The 5,000-nt window shown below is 42.2% G+C and overlaps 1 protein-coding gene and 1 long non-coding RNA gene across 2 annotated transcripts in view; one reads left to right on the top strand and one right to left on the bottom strand.

Annotated features, from left to right (window-relative positions):
- Positions 1 to 5,000, top strand: part of LOC138962137 (uncharacterized) — a 54,019-nt gene that overhangs the window by 4,346 nt on the left and 44,673 nt on the right. The gene's annotated exons all lie outside the window — the stretch shown is intronic.
- LOC138962135 (uncharacterized) overlaps positions 1 to 5,000 on the bottom strand; it is a 14,447-nt gene that overhangs the window by 2,452 nt on the left and 6,995 nt on the right. The window contains exons 2-4 of the long non-coding RNA XR_011454406.1: positions 2,134 to 3,270; positions 737 to 1,780; positions 1 to 387 (exon numbers count right to left, since the gene is read on the bottom strand). The exon at positions 1 to 387 is cut by the window's left edge and continues 2,452 nt beyond it. This is a non-coding gene — a long non-coding RNA (uncharacterized lncRNA). The remainder of the gene's footprint in view (positions 388 to 736; positions 1,781 to 2,133; positions 3,271 to 5,000) is intronic.

Raw genomic sequence — 5,000 nt, 5'->3', positions numbered from 1 at the left:
GGCCGTGTCGTTACTTTTCGCTACTAACATGACTGAGATCGTATACTCTGGGCATGTGGGCCGCAGAATAAAGCACCGAACACCGCAGTGAGTATAATGCTTGCATACAAATGATACTGCCGTAGTTGAGCATTGCTTTTCGCCGGGCATTGTCGTTTCTCGGCATGACTGTAGAGACAACACAGGAATGCAGTTAATTGTGGAATACAAAATGTGAATACTTCATCACAACAGGACTTAGCTCGGATGATGCACGTGCTGTTGACATGCATTTTGTAGTGTGACAGATCTATAATGACGGAATGCAAAATAAATACATTGAAAATACTGTTGAAGAGACACGTTTCTGACACCACATTTAAACGCTAAACACGTCGCATACAGTGTCTAAGGCCAACAACAAAAAATTGTCTGTTTCTGGTCACCCGACCGACCCTAAATTTCGGCGCCGACCCTAAACTTTTTTTTTCCAAACTCAAAATTTTTTTAATTTTTTTGGGTGGTAAAGGGCAGGGTGAGAAAATGAACAACAAAAACGTGTGAAAACGAAAGTCCGCTGACGATTTGTAAATGTGTTGAGTGTCTTGTCTCTATAATGTATCTATAGTGAATCCAGTCTCTTTGCGCGATTTTTAAAGTTAGTTTTATTGGTCTACATTTGGGGAAAAAAAAAATCCCTACCTACCGACCCTATTTTTTTAGCCATGTTACCAGAAACAGACAATTTTTTTTTGGCCTAAAGTAAGTTGAAGGCCCGTGTAAGACGCAACATACTTTGGTCCAAACCGTTCTTGCTCAACATGTCCTTTCAGCAGATGACAATAAAGATAGTCGAGCAAATACAGCAAAAGTCTGCACGATACAAATACTTCTGTTGACAAAACAGTTGCTCACTGAAATCTAAGTTCATCCAGTGTGTATTCAGCAGACGGCTTACTGTGATAGACATAAATACAAAATCTTCAAACAATAATCGAAACTACCATGTGTGTGTGGTTGAGATAACAGTTTTACTTGCTGGTGAAGGTTAATTGTGATATCTACTTTGGTGGGTCAAGTGTAGGGAATCCATAATTAGATTCCCGAACAAGTGTAGTCACCCCGCGCAAGTTTTGTTGATGGTGGTTTCTGTTTATAAATTACTTAGGCACACAAGTGTGAATGGTATTGCTTGACGCTATTCGGGTCGATATTATTTAACGCCATTTGTTATTCTGCTTGTGAGGCTGCAAGAAATTGAAAAAAAAACCCACCAATGAAATAGAAAACAGAATCCTCCATAAGCGAACAGCACAGTCGACCCGTTTGTATTGATAGAAATAAGCATAAAAGCCTGTTTTTTAAAACTGATCTCCGACCCGCACGAGTACCGCTGAAGTAAAACAACTCTAAATTCTCCTACTCGGCGTTAGGGTAGCTGAAAGTCGTATGCGGGTGCTGCAGACCAAAGTGAAAGCATTTCTGCTCTACATCGTGTCTTCATCCTTGTCAAGGAGCAAAGTCTCCCATTAGGCTGAGTGGACTCTGTCTCTCCTGTGGATCTCTTCATGGCAGACGTCACACTCTGTCATGGTGGTGGAGCATGTCTCGCAAGAGGTAATGTGGCCGCACGGCAGAAACACGATCACAGCCGGCTCGCTTGGGCATTGGCGACATCTTCGTCTGTCTGCCTGAGAAGCTTCGTGTTGGTGGGCTCCAGGAAAGTTTGCTCGGGTAATAGTCGGTTTTTCTCCACCAATTGCGCCAAGACTCTCCTGAGATTCAACGAATTCGTCAGCATCTGTCGAAAATTGGAGAAAAAAAAGAGAAAATTAGAGATGTTATTCTTGTTTCGTGATACTTTTGCAATCAGACAGATGAAAGCAATCGTTTTAATTTCGTCTGTTAAAAAGAAAGGACATGTTATGTAATTAGACATTTGAATAGAAGATTTATCTCATGGTGACTGATCCGGAGACGAGGTAAACTGGAGAGCAGAAAATTACGAGGCATGTAAAGAGATTTAATTGGAAAGCAAAGGAAATGGTGTTGAAACTGTGTTTTGTTTGTGTGTTTGTTTGTAGCCAAGCCATAGTCCCTTCTAGTGAATCAACACATTTTAAGAAAGGTTCGTGTCGAAAAAGTCAACTTTACCCAAAACCGTAGGTGCTTGGCTTGAAAAATGAAAACCTCCGTCTGGATGATCAGCAGCGGTGGCACGGTAGGTAGACAGCGTACCACCTTGTAGTTGAAAACCCGCAGCACCAGACACGGAAGGAATGGGATGACTTTGGACGGCTGCTTGCGCTTGAACGGTGGCAGCTTTTGGCTTTTCCAATTCAGGCGTAGGCGGGCGAGGGATGACGTTGAATGTCTGTGCCACAGGTGGATCATTCTCTTGAAGTGGTGGCGGAGGAGCACGACTGAACGGTTCGGTCTCTCCTTCCCTGTCACAGTCTTCGACGTGCCCACGTCCGTGATTTCTGCCACAGGCGAAGCAACGAACTCTGCCCCGCCTGCGGTCGAAATAGTAGCCCTGCCTGGCTAGTCTTGTGGGATTTGTTCCTGGTGGAAGCTCTATGAGTGGAAGGGCGTTGAATGATCCAAACCTGAGTTGTTCGAATCGCATTATTTCGTTGTTATCGAGGTACACCGGCGTTGCGGGAAGAACAACGATAACAGTATTACTGATCGGCAATTTACGAAGTTCCACTAACCAGGTCATCACACGTTTCATATCTTTAGCTTCTTTGTCGCGAACAGCATGTGTCAAAAGTACGAGCAGCAGTTGTTTCTGCAAAGCGTCGCACATTTGAGCTCTACTGATTATTTTTTCCTTTCCGTCTTGTTTCTTCCATGTTAGTCTGTGGATTTGAATATTGTACCATGCTTTGTGATTATAACATATTTTGTCAATGAATCGGAGGACTCTTCTCAGTATGCAAATTGTCAGAGCTTGTGCGACAACGTCCTTGACTACAGGACACTCAAAACAATACAAGAACCAACAGATAAACGCTGCTCCAAAAGCTAAGAGTAACAATTTCTGGAAAAGTGTCTGATCCATGTTTGGTGTCACGTTCAGCAGAGCCTACACAGATAATACAATCGGGTGATGAATGTTTCGGCGTCAAAGACACGTGGCACTCCAATGGTTCTGAAAATCACAGCACACTGGTTACTTTTAATCAAACTGGTTTCAGCGTTGAGGAGAAACTCGATAGTTCTCAACTTCCCTTTTGTTAATTGTAGTTGTGGTACCCCAGGAAAGACAAAAAACGTTGTTTCAACCTGCACACATTGATAACAACATTGAAAGCTATATTTTATTTGTAGTTTCTTCTCCATTTAAAGGAAGTTGACAGAACGATGACATCTTTTCACTAAAACAGCAATACTATAACCTGATGGAACACAGTGGCAATAGCATTCATCAACAATAAATGACACTCACAGATCACTTGAACTGCTATTAAGCACGCGTAAACCACACGCCAGTTCTCGTGGTTTATTCACCCCCCGAGCCATCAGGGCCCCGTGGGACCCATTTTATTCAGACATGACTTTGTGAGTCATTTGCAGTTTCAGAGCGACTCTGGATAGATCTGCAATAGCATGTTATTGTGTACCTTTTAATCTAAAATACAACACAATTGAATGATGGTGACACAAGCCGAGTGGTTGTTGACATCAAAGAAACTATAACGATTTTCAGAAACACTGTCTGCTGGGGCAATGGTAAGATGCAGCTCATGTGATGTGACACGTAGCAGCCCTGTCGCGGTAGTACGTTTGTATCATGCGCAGAATACTCAAACTACCACGCACAGCAACAAACAGTATCAAATGTTTGAAATCTATGTCTAATAGCTTTGCAATAAGGAGCAAGTTGCATAGTTTTCGGTACCTTACTTCCCCGTCATCAAATGAAAAGACCTGCATCTTACACGCACCAATCAACATACTCAACGACCTCGCTTGACCTACGTACGCGCGGGCTCCCGACTTTCAAACTTTAGAAACTTTGCATTGCACTGACTTTTTTATGATAACATTATTTTTTCGTGTTTTATAAATGTTTGTCTCACAAGTTGTCAATTCATTCTCTAGATTTTAAAAGTTAGTTCTAGCGCCATAAGGAGTCTTCCAAAACGGACTTATATACGTCAACGCAAAAATAAATTCTTCGAAAAATGCTCGCTCTCTGTGTAGAGCATTCAGGGTGTTCCCTGGCGGTAAGTCTTCAAACGAAAGGGTGTTTGTACTGTATGTAAAAGCCTGGCTGTGCCTGTGATACTTCTTCTTCTTCTGCGTTCGTGGGCTAAAACTCCCACGTACACTCGTGTTTTAGCAGACACGACGGTGATTAACGCAAACATCGGGACTAGACTGGCAACAACAACAACAACAACAACAACAACAACAACAACAGCAACAACAACAACAACAACAACAACAACAACAACAACAACAACAACAACAACAACAACAACAAGAACGATAACCGGCGAGCAACAACGACAACATGAACGGCGAAAACAGTACTGCAAGAATGAAATAAATGAAAACCGTATTATTCATAGTCGGTTAAAGTGAAAGAAACACAACACACACACACACACTTTTTTTTTTTTTTTTTTGGGGGGGGGGGGGGGACGTTCCATACATTGACCATTCTAGGGTGTGTTTTTTAGGCTCGTGGTGGCGTATTTGTTAATACGAGCATTACACATGTCCCTTCTGCTTAAGGTCTCCTCTCTTTGTTTTGATATGTGTGCTTTCCTTCTGTCTGCAAATTCAAACGATGGGGGTTGTTTTGATGGCTTGAAATTGATATTAATAGCCGAGATAGATTAGTAGACTACGCATTTTGATTAAGGATTTTGAAAACCCGCTCCCTGTCTATCTTGGCGTCGCAATCAGTCTCAGCTCCAAGTGTCACGTAATTCTACACAATATAAATTCAATAGCTAGGTTTTATTACGTTTTCCCAAATGACTAGACCCGCCTTTTTTTCTCTC

Source organism: Littorina saxatilis, linkage group LG3 (assembly GCF_037325665.1).
Source record: "Littorina saxatilis isolate snail1 linkage group LG3, US_GU_Lsax_2.0, whole genome shotgun sequence".
Taxonomy (NCBI): domain Eukaryota; kingdom Metazoa; phylum Mollusca; class Gastropoda; order Littorinimorpha; family Littorinidae; genus Littorina; species Littorina saxatilis.
This window is presented reverse-complemented; position numbering and strand designations above follow the sequence as displayed.